This window comes from Microtus pennsylvanicus, chromosome 5 (genome assembly GCF_037038515.1).
Source record: "Microtus pennsylvanicus isolate mMicPen1 chromosome 5, mMicPen1.hap1, whole genome shotgun sequence".
NCBI lineage: Eukaryota > Metazoa > Chordata > Mammalia > Rodentia > Cricetidae > Microtus > Microtus pennsylvanicus.
Window position 1 is genome coordinate 60799381 of NC_134583.1, and position 15587 is coordinate 60814967.

Below are 15587 nucleotides of genomic sequence, written 5' to 3' on the forward strand. Positions count from 1 at the left end.
ATTTAAATGATGTGTCGCCCTCAGGTCACTGGGCGTTACCTCATCTTCAATATCCCTTATGGCCACTGTGGCACCATCAGGCAGGTGAGAGGCCGACAGCGAAGCCATGACCTTCATGGATGCATCCAAGAAGGGAGGCTTAGAAAAATTAAACTTCCTGTTAAAATGTGCGAAAGATAGAAGAAGCTGCTTCGTTTCTGAAGTGGCTCACTGATTTGTCTGATGTTCCCCCATTTGGAGAATTTCAGACATACACACATCCTGAGATGCTGCAGAACGAGTGTTGGGTGCAGTGGTGTGGACAGCGTGTTGGGTGCAGTGATGTGGATATTGTGTTGGGTGCAGTGGCGTGGACAGCGTGTTGGGTGCAGTGGTGTGGACAGCGTGTTGGGTGCAGTGATGTGGATATTGTGTTGGGTGCAGTGGCATGGACAGCGTGTTGGGTGCAGTGATGTGGATATTGTGTTGGGTGCAGTGGCGTGGACAGCGTGTTGGGTGCAGTGATGTGGATATTGTGTTGGGTGCAGTGGCGTGGATATTGTGTTGGGTGCAGTGGCATGGATATTGTGTTGGGTGCAGTGATGTGGACAGCGTGTTGGGTGCAGGGATGTGGATATTGTGTTGGGTGCAGTGGCGTGGATATTGTGTTGGGTGCAGTGGCGTGGACAGCGTGTTGGGTGTGATGCCTAGACAGGTGATGACTGGGCTGACAATATTCTCCCAGTTTCAAAGCCAGCAGTTCTCTTAACGTGCTTCTTGACTGAATGTTAGAACATATCTACCATGAGCAAGGTAGGGTGCCGGGGATGAGGGAGGACGGGTTGTCTGTCTGCTATGTCTCTAACTAAGCAGCTAGTTATATTTCACACTATAGGAAGCAAACATCTAGGATATTTCGGAGCCATTAAATACATGTGTCTATTTAATCTCTGCAACCACCTTCTTAGCGCATGAAACAATGGCATTGATATTTAGGACACCCATGTATGTATGGAGGAACTGTTACGCCATGACACCCCAGTCAGTATATCTCCATCAGTATATGTCTCTATCAGACATCCTCCATGTCTCTACCAGACACTGATCAAGAGGGAGAGTACAGCAGCCTAGACAACCTCCCTTGACTCCTCCAAGACCTCATTCAGTACTTTGCTGGGCACCCCATCTGTTCTAGCCTAATCCTCCCCTCCTTTCTAGTCTCCCTCTCCTAGGGCAAATCTTCGGGACTTTAGCTCACACTGATAAGTCGATGTGTTTTCCTGAGCTAAGCTCCTAGTTAAACCAGCCAGATGTCTTCGAGCTCATTTGGTCCAGCAAGTGATTTGCCAACTGAGAACCCTGGGAAGTTGTTTGCCTCTGTGGCTCCTTCATATCTTTCTCTGGGGACATTACACACATGTCTAATTTCTCCTGATAACACAAAGGATAACTCCACCCGCATCTTCATCAATGTCCATCTTGGTGAACCAGTAAGTTCTCCGGGGTTATTTGCAGAAGCAAGAGTAAGGGGTTGCAGAGGTGACCCCATTTGCACCACCCCAGCATAGATGACATAGCCCTGTGAATCTTGTTGAATGATGTGAATGATGGGGTCCCTTTAAGTCAACCTTCTACCTCTCCTACCCCAGTGCTGCTGAGATCACTTGAAGCTGGGGTTGGGTAGGAGGGAGTGGCCGGAATCAGCTGAGGAGCTAATGACCTTTCTGTTCCCTCCCTGTATGAAGGGATGTTAATGGCCTGGTGTGGGGGTCTCCTGAGTAAGGATGATCCCAGCTGCTCTGCTTTCGAGTTGGCAGTGGTCATGGCTGGAGGACAAGGGCTAAATGCTCATGAAGGGATAACTGGTGACTAGTTAAGAAACTTGTTTCCTCAGTGGCAACTTTAGTGTGGTAAGAGCCACAGCAGCCTTAGGCCCATGGGGAACAGTGAGGCATCTGTTGCCAAAGATCAACAGAGGAGCAAGACAGCACCTGCCACAGGTTTCTGTGAGCTGGGCATGGTATGCATAGACTAGAGGGTGCTCGAGAGGGAGAAGGTTCTTGCCTTCTGACCCCTCTTATGGTCATACTATTAAGGTGAATTCAATTAAGTGTCAGAATGTCACAACTAGCTCACTATTCTTCTTACTTTAGGCTTAATTTGCCCCCTTCTCTAGCCTTTAAATCTTTGGTTGATCGGATGTCTTTACAAATTATATGTATTTTAATACTATATAAATCTTCCCAAGTGTTGCCTTAGCTGCATCCCACAAATTTTGATAAGTTAGGTATTATATTGTTTACTTTTCTATGGCTGTGACAAAACATGGTGACCAAGGAAACTTGTAAAGAAAGTGTTTAATTTGGCTTATGGATTTAGAGGGTTAGGGTCCACGATGGCAGTGTGAAGGGATGGAGGCAGGAAATGTGAAGTGCTTACATCTCAATTCAGAAGTAGGAGGCAGACAGAGAACACAGGAAATGGCACTAGTATTTTGAAACCTAAAGCCTACCCCCAGTGACACACATACTCCAACCAGGCTTCCCCAAGGGTTCCACCAACTGGGGACCAAACATTCAAAAGTGAGCCTCTGTGGTCTCTTCTCACCCACACCACAAGCACCATTTTCAGTTCTTTCAAAACAGTCTTAGATTTCTCTTAGGACATTTCTGATACAAAAGTTGCCTGAAAATATACCGTCTACTTCCACATATTTGAGAATTTCCCAGGAAGATTGCTGTCATTAATTTTAAGTTTAATTCCGTTGCTACCTGACAATGTCTTTCTATCCTTTAAAGACTATTAAAGTATTCCTTATGGGCTGGAACATGGTCTGTCTTAATGAACGTTCTACCTGGATTGAGGAGAATGAGCATTCTGCTGTGGTTGGACAGACTTTAATTAATGTCAACAGATCTAGTAGATTAACAGTGTTCCTCAGGTCCCTTCTGCCCTTACTGCATTCCTCCCCACTGGATCTATGGTTGAGAGAGGGAGAGTGAAGCATCCAGTTACTACAGTGGGTTTGTCGGCATCTCACTTCGGTTCCCTTGCTTCCCATATTTAACGCTCTGCTTGTGGGTGCGTTATATTAATGACTATTATATTGGGATAAGGATTGTTCCTTACCTCGATTATCTTGGGTAAGGATCTGCTCGTAGAGGGTTGACCCTTTCTTTGGTTGTTACAAATCACCCATCTTGGCCCTGACAGTTCTGCGTGCTCTGAAGTTTGTTCTGAACAAAGGAGCGGCTGCCATACTGCTCTCCCTCCATGTCAGTGTCGGTGTCTGTGTACTGACAGCGGCTGTCTTGTAAAGAGCACGTGGATGGGGGTTTTGTGGATTCTCCTGTAATCTATCTCTGTCTTTACATTGGTGTAAATATGAACCATTCCTATTTAATGTTCTTATTCAAGTAGTTGGATTAGAATCCACCACCATTTGTTACCTTTGTCTTTTGTTCTTTCCCTGCCCTGTGCCTACCTTTTCTAACTTCTCTGATTCTTTTGAACCATACATTTACATAACAACACTTTATCTCCTCTTAATATACCACTTATGTCACCCTACAGTTTACAATACACTTTCTTTGGGTAGTGTTGGGAACTGAACTCAAAACATTGGGGTGGTAAGTAACCAAGCCCTCATCCACTGACTTGCATTACCAGGCCTATTATAAACTTTTTATATAATCTCGGTGCATTTTAAAATATAACATCCACCTTATAATCTGCCCTTTAGGCAAAATACGGTAGAGCTAGAAGGCAAAGGTTACAGCTAAAACCTTGACTTGTTTTTTAGTGTATTTAAACATCTCTCTTCTGTTTATGATTAGGTATAGGATTTCCATTAACAATGGTGTTAAAACCGTAGGTGGTGGTGGTAGTAACATAGTAATAAAGTAGTATAGTGGTAGTTGTTGTTCATAAAGGCTAGGGTAGTGGGAAGAACTCTCTTTGGGATTCAGGACCTTAGAAGCCAGCCTGGTTATGTGGGTTGAAGAAAATTCATGCCATGTGTTAGTTAACCTCTTAGGTCTGGGTTTTCTTATTTATTGGGTGCATCAAAGGCAATTCCTACTCCGACCTCCATATCCCTGGGAAGAATGTGGCCCAGTTCAAGTTCAACGCCTTCAGCTTCCTCAAAAGTTGCGATGTGGTCTACCTGCAGTGTAATGCGCTGTCTGCTGGATCCGGGACCACTCTTCAATATGCTCACAAGGCTGTACGAGGCAGGGAGGAGAGGCACAGGCTCTGCAGAGGCCAGCAAAGAACCAAATGAGTACTTCCAAGCAGTGGGGCCACTGAAGATCCACAGAGCAGGTCGTAAGAGAAAGGCCCTGGTATGATCTCTCTTGCTGTCACATGAGTGAGTTGAAAAACTGGAATCAAGGTCTGTTTCTTACTAGGAAGCAATGTTTGGCCACTCAGAAGCCAGACATTGGCCACACTGTCTACTCTATCCATTCAGATGGGCAGAAGCCAAAGGCTTTATTCGCTGGGGTTTGTCACTAACCAATCAATTGATTTTGAGATGTGTAAGAGGTACTTGTGATACTGAGGGAGCCTGGACGCTCAGCCTGGACGGTGTGTGTGTGTGTGTGTGTGTGTGTGTGTGTGTGTCTGTGTTTGTGTGTCTGTGTGTGTGAGAGAGAGAGCATGTGCCTGTGATAGCATTGCTTTCTCTTAACACAGAGTGTGCCTTCAAGTATTTAACACTACCCTGGATGAGCACCCTTTCCATCTCTGACACTGTAGACTGGGGAATCCACAGAGATGCCTTGGGCATGAGCTGTCTCCTACTCACACAGAATATGGCTATAGCGACCCCTTCCCACTCACTGGGGAGCTCACATGTCCCCTGATTCATTGTCAATGGCTGTGGGAAAAGTGAAATGGGTCAAGAGAATAGACTCCATAGAAGACAGCTGACAGGGATGGAAGAGAGACAAGAGATGTCTGAAGTTTGGGAGAGGCAGGCTGTCAGCAGTAATGGTGTCCTTTCTTGGGACTAAAATAGTGGAGACCAGAGCTGAGCCCAGACAACTCTAACACCTTCTTCATCATTCTCATGTCTCATAGGCCTGTAGCAGCCACTGGGGTGCAAGTCACTCTTCCTTGCTTGAACCTTTGCAACCTGGGTTCACATGCATAGCAACTGTAGGAGAGGAAAAGATACGGAAGGAACAGAGAACTTTACCCCAAGGCTGGTGTCACATGTGTAATGGGCTTCAGCCCTGACTTTCCCATACAGCCCTCATGACTGTAGAAGCTCACTGGAAAGGACAATTCAAAACTAATTTTGTGTGTGTCTTTTCTAAGATTTGCAAATCGTGTAGATGTCGAAAGCTGTATTGAATCACCCAAGTTCACTCCAGAAAAGATCATCGGGGCCAAACCCATTAATGCCAAGACTTGTACCCTCCACTACTGTGACGAGTGTAGCATCTGTGCAGATTCTGGCACCCTGCCACCTTGTTTCTGTGACACCAACAGAGGACTCTGACATGGCTGAGGCGGAACCCAAAATTATCACAATCAGTATTTCTTTGTCAGTAGAATATTTAAGTTTTCAAATTATTTTGTTATGTTTGTACTCTTGTTTACTCTCTAATATGGTTTTATGTTCTTTGTATAAATGCACAATATTAAAAATAGTCTTATACCTTCACATGGTGGTGCTGATGGTTATGAACGTCCTTTTTTCCTAACGTTTTAGCTCATTTTGAGGCTTGAGCCTATATTACTATGTTGCAATATAAGCAGAGAATTAGAGTAGAAAATTAAAAAGGGGCATGGAGGCAATACTAAAGATGGGATATCATTTTGTGAAATGCCTAAATTTTAGAAGTTTTTAAAATTATGTTTAAGACTGAAACTTCCTAAAGCCAAGAGAAAAATGATTCCTCTGGGATGACTTTTTCAGGGCTGATTCTGATTGAATTTTCCTACATGGGTTCCTTTTTCTTTTTTTTTCTTACTTACATCCTTTTAAAACTGTATTGTACTTAAAATTTAATTTTTAAATTGAAAATATATTTTTCCATACAATCTATTCTTATTGTGCTTCCAGATAGCCCAGCTCCTCCCAGATCTTCCTCACCTTCCCACCCACTGAAGCCCATACTCTTTCTTGCTTCCCTTCATTAGAAAACCACAGGAATCTAAAGAAAAAAATAAAATAAGAACAAATGAAATCAAGTGAGACAAAACAAACAGAAAAATAAAGAGCCAAGGAAAATGTACAAGAAACACACACAGACCTAGAGACACACACTGGCACACACAGAAATAGAACTTCTATGGAAGTCTACCGACAGAACCCAGTACTTGTTCAGTCCATGAAGCTGGATGCCTCAGCTGGTCTTCAGTATACACCAGAATCCTGCAAAATGCAGGCTCTGATGCCAGTGAAGGAATGGACTTGCCAGAAACAGCGGGGAGCAGGGGTGTGGGTGAAGAACAAAGGGCAAAATTCCTTCCCCCATGTCCTTATGCAGGCTACCACCAGGTGGTGGGGCCATGATTAAAAGTGAGTCTATCTACTTCAAATTATTTAAGAAAAAAAAATCCCTCACGCCTGCTGGATTTTAATTAATTCCAGATGTAGTCAAGTTGACCACCAAGAATAGTCATCACAGGTCTAACCCCTTCTCAACTTGACACACAATGATATCTCCTTACGTCATCCTTAATTCCCAAATGAACACAATAGCCAGGTCATTATTACACCCAACCTGATCTAACTACCCCATATACAAATACAAACACATTCTATATTTAACCACGTCATAATTACATGAAATGTGATGTAACTATCCCTCATACAACTGCAAATGCACTATACATTCTAGAATAAGTGGTGATATACCTTGAAGGACATTCTTTTAGTGTCTCAAACTTAAACATAATAACCACTGGTATTCTCTTAATTGATGTTACAGAACCTGATAAGAAATTAAGGAAGGAAAACACAAATACTTGTACAAACACATTCTTAACACTATTACAGAAACACTCATGTCAATTTTAATCCATAGTTTCATTCCTGATGGGTCTGTGTCCTTTGTCTCCCTGCCTGGATTAGGCTGTAGCTCCCCATTGGCTTTAATTGCAGGGCATGGTAGCACCAAGGGATACCTAAAGTCTTACACTTCAGACATAATTTTTCTTACCTCCATTGTGGAGAATCAATCCAATTGTTCACGGTGATCTTCATCAATCACTCTTCCTAAGACTGTTGTGCTTTGGCTGAAGGGCATCGGAAGCCCAAAGTGGCCAGGGGGAAGCCCCAAGTTTCAGTCTAATGGATTGTTTGTTGTTGTCTCCTGGCAGAAGTACTGCCCCTCCTGGAATCAAAACTTCTAGGCCAGAAGAACGTAAGGTTGTGGGAACTGGAAGCAAAAAGGTTCTAGTGGAACCACTTAGAGGCTACAGTAAGTGGAACCATTCCTTTTTCTACCCTCCGATTCCTGCACCCATGAATTCCAGCTGGAGGAGCACACATCCCACATACTGGACGCTGACTCAAAGCATACACCCTGTGGAGAACTCTACCCAGCCCTTCAGGGACTACAACCTAATTGACTTTGTAGTTGTGTCTTCTAAGGCCATCCCATCTTTCTGTCAGGGCAGCTGCTTCAGGACAGTGGGCCGACTATCACACTTCTCTGCCTGGGAAGTACGTTCCTGGGTCAGAAGCAATACTGTGTGGAATTCCATGGTGGAGAATAAGGCATTCTGTAAGTACACGGATGGCGATTTTGGCAAAAGCGGTACATGGAAGAAAGGCAAATCTATAACCAACATCAGTATCTCCTCTGGTAAAGACAAAACCTCCTTTCCATGGAGGAAGCACTCCAATGGCCTCTGAAGTTCGTTTCAGCTCTTGTAAAGTGCTCTGCCACAACGGCATCCTACCTAATGTGTCCTGGCTTGGAACACTTGGGCACACCTCATAGGTCCAATGTCAAAGAGAGAACTGGTTTCATCGTGTGATTTCCTTTGAAAGTCAATTTTTTACCAAGCCTGGAAGATGGCATTGTGATTTGGGAAATATGAATGGCGTACCATTTTCCTGTTTACAGTGCGTGAATGTGGACGATACTTCTCCAATCTACTTAAGTGTATGCTCATCAACACGAGCTCCAGGTGTCCAGGGTAGGAGGTGGGAGAGGCTTACAGTCGAGAGCCCACAGACTTGGCAGACAGCACACAGGGCCATGAGAAACTCCCATCATTAAACGACATAGGTCACTCAGTCCCCAGGACATAGCCCTGAGGTGATTCTTTATCCCCATATTCTACAGATGAAGGGGCAGCAACTCTAAGCAGTAATGGGTTCTGCAAACCTTCATTCAATGGCTAATGGTGGAGCCAGAGCAGAACCCCAGCTTCTCCTGCACTGCATCCCAGGGTAGAACATGGCTACTCAAGAGGTTCCCTTGTCAGTCAAAGACATTTGAGCAAAACTGGGTTCAACCAAAAATTCAAAATCTCTGTTACTATGCGACATTTGAGAAAACGTAATATATTAGTAGAAGGAAGTAAAAAGAGGGATTTGACCTTTCTCCAACACATCTAGCCAGGCCATTCCTTCCTTCTCTTTTCCATGTCTCTGAAAGGGTGTCTGATCCTGTGAGACACATTTGAAGCGTGTGTCTCTGCATTATTTTATAAAATTATAGATCAGAGTTTTGTCTGAGATGTCTGAAGTCTCAGGATGGTTGTTAAAGAACACTGGTTGGAGAGCCCATGATAAGAATGTGAGTAAAGCCACACCATGGTAGTCACCAGATGTCGTGTCGAGAGAAAGCAAACAGAGGCTTGGGAAGTGGCCCAGTTGGTAAGGTGTTTGCCATGTAGGCCTCAAATGTGTGCCTCTACATCCAGAGCAATAAGCTCAGCAATTAACGTCTCCAACTCACATCTCAGGAGCTGAGACTGACCAGAGGCTTGGGAAGCACTCGCAGATCCCTCACTCCCAGCTGAAGGAATGTCCATCCCAGTGCAGTGCTCAGAATCCTCGCTCCCAGCTGACAGAATGTCCAACCTAGTGCAGTGCTCAGATCCCTCACTCCCATCTGAGAGAATATCCGTCTGAGTGCAGTGTCTACACCAAGCAGGATCGATGGCTGAAATGATAAAAGGACCTATCTGGGTCTTTCTCATCTTGCAACAGAGATTCATAAGATGCATAGAATCCTATCTTGGTGACAATGTCATCACTGTGGAACACCATGATCATGTGGCTTGAAGAAGAGGTAAATACTGGGATGGTTTCTGAGCAGAATCTCCCCAGGGAAAACGATTCGCTCTGTGGACCATCAAAAATCTCAATGATGTCATAAGCACAGCCATCGAAGTTTTCTATCCTGTGGATGAAATGGCATCATTCAAGCTCCTTTCCTTGGCCGTTTCTCCAGAAGTGACTCCCAGATGGCTGCAGGAAGGGTCAAGCAAAGCTACTGCAAACCCACACCTCCTCCCACGGGTTGGAAGAGCGCCTGGTACTGGTAAATGTACCTCTCTACTTCTAAATTTATTCTTTTAGTTTTGTATTGAAGAAAATTATTTTCACACAAGTTGTCCTGGTCACATTTCCCACTCCCATCCCCAGTTCCTCCCCACTCATCCAACTCCACACCCTTTCTTTCTCTTATAAAAGACAAACAAGTCAGGAACAAACAACACACACACACACACAAACTCACAAAAATGTAACTCAATATATACAAGCAAAAGATCAATACGTCAAAAAATTCTAAACAAAGCAATTTGAGACAAAAATCTACAAAAATACCATTAAATTCATTTTCTTTTGATTTGTTCATGTTTTAATTGAATATCTTTTCAATGTGTGCTATAAACTCATGGCATAAAACTTAAGTGATAATGATGGCTTATGTCAGGAAGGAAAATCTCCCATCCCCACTGATCCCTCCGCTCTATCCTGCTTCCCAGAAGCAATTCTTTGTCCTTTCACAGGAAGCTTACACAAGAATCGTGGCAGATTGACAATTACCCACTGTATTCTTGCATCTCATTCTGTAGCAATAGTCACTTAGTCTGGGACAGTGACATGTGGCTGTACCAAAAATCTATTTAGCAGATCTGCTGATGTGCAAATAGATTAATCCCCATCTACTGTCTCTGTATGAAAGCTGATGACTTTGATCAACATTCCTAGGCATTTCAAGGTACAGCTCATTTGGGAGAAGTATAGCTTTTATGTTTTATATAATATTTATACATGCATGTAACAGTGTGCATCCAGACTGGCCCAGTTCCTTCCCTTCAGTTCCTCCATTAGCTCACTCCCAACTTTTCCCCCAACTTCACAGGCTCTCTTCTTTTAAATTTTATTTATTTTTACCTAGTTCTTATTTTGAGACAGGTTTCACATGTAGCATGGGCTGGTCTTGAACTCACAGAGATCTGCCTGCTTTTGCCTCTTAAATGCCAAACTAAAAGGCATATGCCACCACAACTGTTTTATTTTAAATTTTCTACCCACTAAATACACTTTGTGTTTTCTGTATGTACATGGTATGGGGCATTCTACAGGAGCAGAGGTAATCTCTCAGTACCTGTATCCCTGAAGAAAAGCGGCTCTCACTCCCCCTGTAACCATTAATTGCCAACAGCTTCTCAGAAAGGGGTGGGACATTATGAGTCCCTCACTCATGCATGTTGGGACTGTGGCTGACTTGATATTATGTGCATCTTGCACATGAAGTTTCATCTGTTAGGAGTTCATGTGTGCAACTGCATTGTTGTGTCCAGCAAAGAGGCAGTAAAACTGATGTCTACAAAGCCCAGTAATGATAACTGGCTAGGCAGAAAATATTCACTCACTTGACCACTTCAAAGTCCGAGGTGAGCGCTGCTATCCACTTGTATGTCCCAGGCACATAGCACATTGGTGGGATATTTTTTAGGATACCAAGGACTGGAGAAGGAGCCTGAACTATTTATGAGCAAACCACCACACTGGAGATTTTCATCTGTAAAAAAGTGAGAAAATCCCATGAGGAGACATAGTGCTTTTTGTTTTGTTTTCAGTGAGATCAAGAAGAGACACAAGAAAGCAGAAGTAAAGAAAACAACTGAGTGTTGGGGATAACCAAGCACTGAGACTGGGTCTCAATGTGAAGTGGGTTTGAGCTGTAGAGTGGAAGAAAAACAGCTGGACCAACAAAGAGATGTAGGAAGACTTAGGCTGGGACTGATTTCCTTTCTCATTTTGATGTCTTTTTTATTGGTGTGTGTGTGTGTGTGTGTGTGTGTGTGTGTGTGTGTGTACACACACTCATGTGCAAATGTGCATGTGAGTGTGTGAGAACACAGTCTGTGGAGAACAGAAGGCATTGGATCCCTTGGAACTGGGGTTACAAGAAGTTTTAAGCTGCCTGATGCAGGTGTTGAGAATAGAACTGAAGGTCCTTGGCAAGAACAGCAAGTACTCTTAAATGATGAGCCATGCCTCCAGCCAGAAAAAACTCTTTTTTGAGACAGGGCTAAAGTGGTTGAGGCTGACTATATAGCTAGGGGGTGACCCTGAACTCCAGAGATCATCCAACCTCCACTCCTGAGTGCTGGAATAGGCATGTACCATCTTGGCTTGTTTTGTACAAAGCTAGGGACTGAACCCAGGGCCTCCGGTGTGCTAGACAAGCTCTCTCCCAACTGAGCTACATCCCCAGCCTCAGCATCACCATCTGACAGATGAAGACCATTCCCTTTGTGATGGGAAAATGATAGCCCCTAGAATTGAACAGGCCTTATGTGCACAGGTCCCCAGACAGGTTTATATGTGCAAACCCACTATGCTATGCTGTAAAACAAACAACTCACATTAGATTCGTGATTCTCAACCTGCGGATTGTGACCCCAACAGGGGTCACATATCAGATATCCTGCATATCAAATATTAACATTATAATTCAAAAAAGCAGCAAAATTACAGTTCTGAGGTAGCAACAAAAGTTTTATGAATGGGGATCACCATGAGAAGCTGTATTAAAGGGTCACAGCATCAGGAAGGTTGAGGATCACGTACTGACTTTATGAAAAGAAGTAATTAGGAGGCTACTAAACTGAACTGGCATCTCAGTTCCTACATAAGCAAACCAAAGTCACTCAGTATAGATTGTCGGAAGTAATTAGAAACTGCAAACTCACCTCAAACTAGGAACTTCCCACTCTAGTGATCCAAAGGAAGACACTGGCACACATTCACCAAGCAAACATTGGCCTTGCCTTCAACCTTGCCCTAAGAAGCCCCAAATAACCCCAGCTAGCAGCTTCTCATATTAAAACAGTTATTTGCTCAGCCCAAATTCTTTCAAGTGCCGAGGCACCAAAGCTTATCTTTTAAAAATTATATACAAATTGGAGCTGAAATCGAGATCAAGGTGAATTCTGCAGTTAGTGTCAAACTCTCGGATTTGGTGTGTGATTAGCTGTAGACGCCTATGTAACAGCTTCTTATGTATTAAATATGAAAGGGCGTCAGCCAGAGACAGGACGAGTTCCAGTGGAAGAGCAGCACATACAAAAAGAGCTGCAGTACCTGTCATGACGACACCGGAGGAGTCTAGAAAATGCACAGAAAAAAAAGGTTGTGGTCAAGAATTTGTATTCATATTTAATTTTTTCTTAAAACACGGAAGACTATTGACCTTTGCAGGCACCCATTCCCCTGTGCCCAGTGCGCAGAGCTGGCCCCGACTCTTAGGAGCTTGCATATTTGAACCTCAAGAATATGGACAGGGGCCACTGCAGACAACCGGGAACTGCTGGTTCCTTGCTCCATCTAGAATCTCACGACATGATCACCACTGCCAGCAGCTGGCTGGTCCTCTCTCTACTGAACCAGTACCCAAGAGATTTCATCTCTGGTGGATCTGAACCCTCCCCTTACTCTCTCTCTCTCTCATCTACCACCATCTGCAGCAGTTCAGCTCCACCACATTGTCACTGTCATATGCTAGTGACTTTGGTGATGAGAAACAGTATCTAATTGAGAGGTTCCCTCTAGCTTCAGAACTTAAATGGGGGCTGGGATTTTCATCCATGAGGGTCCTGACAACTGAGTACATATATTGACAGGCAGTACCTGCTGGTCCTCTGCTTGGTATGTCATCAATACCTATTCAAAGACAAATGTCAGGGTGAGAGACAGACTAAATAAAGTAGTCACATAACTCAGTCAGGCAATACTTAGAGAATGTGGTCCTGAATGTGGGGTTGGATATGCCTTTGAGGGCCTGATCAGCTGAGTACAAATGCGCTCGTCTCTACGTTAGCCCTGGGTGTGGACTGAAAATTCACATCCTGGTTGTAGACAGTCTGTCATTCACAGAACCCTTGGTGGATACTGGATTGCTACCAGCACCCAGCCATGCAAGGCCAGGTATAAGATGTCTGCTAATACTGACCATTCATATAATTGCATGCTCAAAAACTAACTCTTAAGTCAATTGACTTTAAAAATTGCCTCAAATCCCAGAGCTCACTGCTGACAGTTTGCCTGCTGGTATTGACATCCTCCTTCCCAATGGCTGGGGTTGGCAAAGCTCTGTCTCTGAGATGTGATGCAAGCCTTGCCACTCACCTGAGCAAACCACGCTGGCATCCTCTTGGTGCCCACAGTTGTGGGAGAACCATCCGTGATGTGTGCATTGCCACACCTTGGCTTCATCCCCCATGCCCTGCACATCATCCAGCATGATATGGCCTATGCCTCTCTCAAAGTAGCTCTCAGCTGGGGCTGACATGGCCACACCACAGCCAAGCTGCTGGCACACCACCTTGGCATCTGTCAGGTCCCAGCTCTCATCACGCACTGTGCCCCAGGCACCATTGTAAGAGATCTCTACTCAGCCCTCACCCTAAGAAAGTCATCACAGAGGAATCATTTTTCTCTTGGGCTTAGGAAGTTTCAGTCTTAAACATAATTTTAAAAACTTCTAAAATTTAGGCATTTCACAAAATGATATCCCATCTTTAGTATTGCCTACATGTCCCTTTTTTATTTTCTACTCTAATTCTCTGCTTATATTGCAACATAGTAATATAGGCTCAAGCCTCAAAATGAGCTAAAACGTTAGGAAAAAAGGACGTTCATAACCATCAGCACCACCATGTGAAGGTATAAGACTATTTTTAATATTGTGCATTTATACAAAGAACATAAAACCATATTAGAGAGTAAACAAGAGTACAAACATAACAAAATAATTTGAAAACTTAAATATTCTACTGACAAAGAAATACTGATTGTGATAATTTTGGGTTCCGCCTCAGCCATGTCAGAGTCCTCTGTTGGTGTCACAGAAACAAGGTGGCAGGGTGCCAGAATCTGCACAGATGCTACACTCGTCACAGTAGTGGAGGGTACAAGTCTTGGCATTAATGGGTTTGGCCCCGATGATCTTTTCTGGAGTGAACTTGGGTGATTCAATACAGCTTTCGACATCTACACGATTTGCAAATCTTAGAAAAGACACACACAAAATTAGTTTTGAATTGTCCTTTCCAGTGAGCTTCTACAGTCATGAGGGCTGTATGGGAAAGTCAGGGCTGAAGCGCATTATACATGTGACACCAGCCTTGGGGTAAAGTTCTCTGTTCCTTCCGTATCTTTTCCTCTCCTACAGTTGCTATGCATGTGAACCCAGGTTGCAAAGGTTCAAGCAAGGAAGAGTGACTTGCACCCCAATGGCTGTTATAGGCCCATGAGAGGTGGGAATGATGAAGAAGGTGCTAGAGTTGGCTGGGCTCAGCTCTGGTCTCCACCATCTAAGTCCCGAGAAAGGACACCATTACTGCTGACAGCCTGCCTCTCCCAAACTTCAGACATCTCTTGTCTCTCTTCCATCCCTGTCAGCTGTCTTCTATGGAGTCTATTCTCTTGACCCATGTCACTTTTCCCACAGCCGTTGACAATGAATGAGGGGACATGTGAGCTCCCCAGTGAGTAGGAAGGGGTCGCTATAGCCATACTGTGTGTGAGTAGGAGACAGCTCATGCCCAAGGCATCCTCTGTGGATTCCCCAGTCTACAGTGTCAGAGGGGGAAAGGGTGCTCAGCCAGGGTCCTGTTAAACACCTGAAGGCACACTCCCTGGTGACAGAAATCAATGCTGGCATATGCGTGCTTTGGTACACGGGCAAACACACACCTAAACACACACACACGCACAGAGAGAGAGAGTGAGTCCAGGCTGAAAACAGTGGACTTGTAAGCTCTCAGCTCCAAGCTAGAAGGAACACCTCTGCCCCCATCCTCTCAAATCTGACAGTGGCCCTTGACTTTCCCCTACAAGAGGTCACTATAGTAAGAAATGACCCTGCTCCCACAGAGGGCCCAGTGTACCACTGTAAAAGTGTTTTTCACTCCTACTCAAGTGACTTACTTGAATTTCTTGACTGCTTTCAAGACGAGATAAAATACAAAAATTGTGAGCACAAGCGCAAGAGCCAGCATGCTGCATGCCACGCTGACGGCGATCTTCGTATTCACTTCTATCATCTTCACACCTGGAGGAGAAGATCCGGCAGAGGGGGTGGCTTCACTCCCAAAGCCAGCAGCCACTTGGCCAC

General features: G+C 44.3%; 1 protein-coding gene across 7 annotated transcripts in view; it reads right to left on the reverse strand.

Annotated features, from left to right (window-relative positions):
- LOC142849626 (laminin subunit alpha-1-like) overlaps positions 1–15587 on the reverse strand; it is an 82606-nt gene that overhangs the window by 18161 nt on the left and 48858 nt on the right. For 3 of the 7 annotated variants that reach the window (XR_012910603.1, XR_012910607.1, XR_012910600.1), the window contains 2 exons: positions 15401–15524; positions 4037–4233 (listed from right to left, as the gene is read on the reverse strand). The exons of 1 other annotated variant lie outside the window; for it this stretch is intronic. The gene's annotated coding sequence lies outside the window, so the exon portion shown is untranslated. Of the gene's footprint in view, positions 1–2318; positions 4234–14130; positions 14479–15400; positions 15525–15587 lie in introns of those variants that run through there. 3 more of the 7 variants (XR_012910604.1, XR_012910606.1, XR_012910605.1) reach the window with 2 other exon arrangements.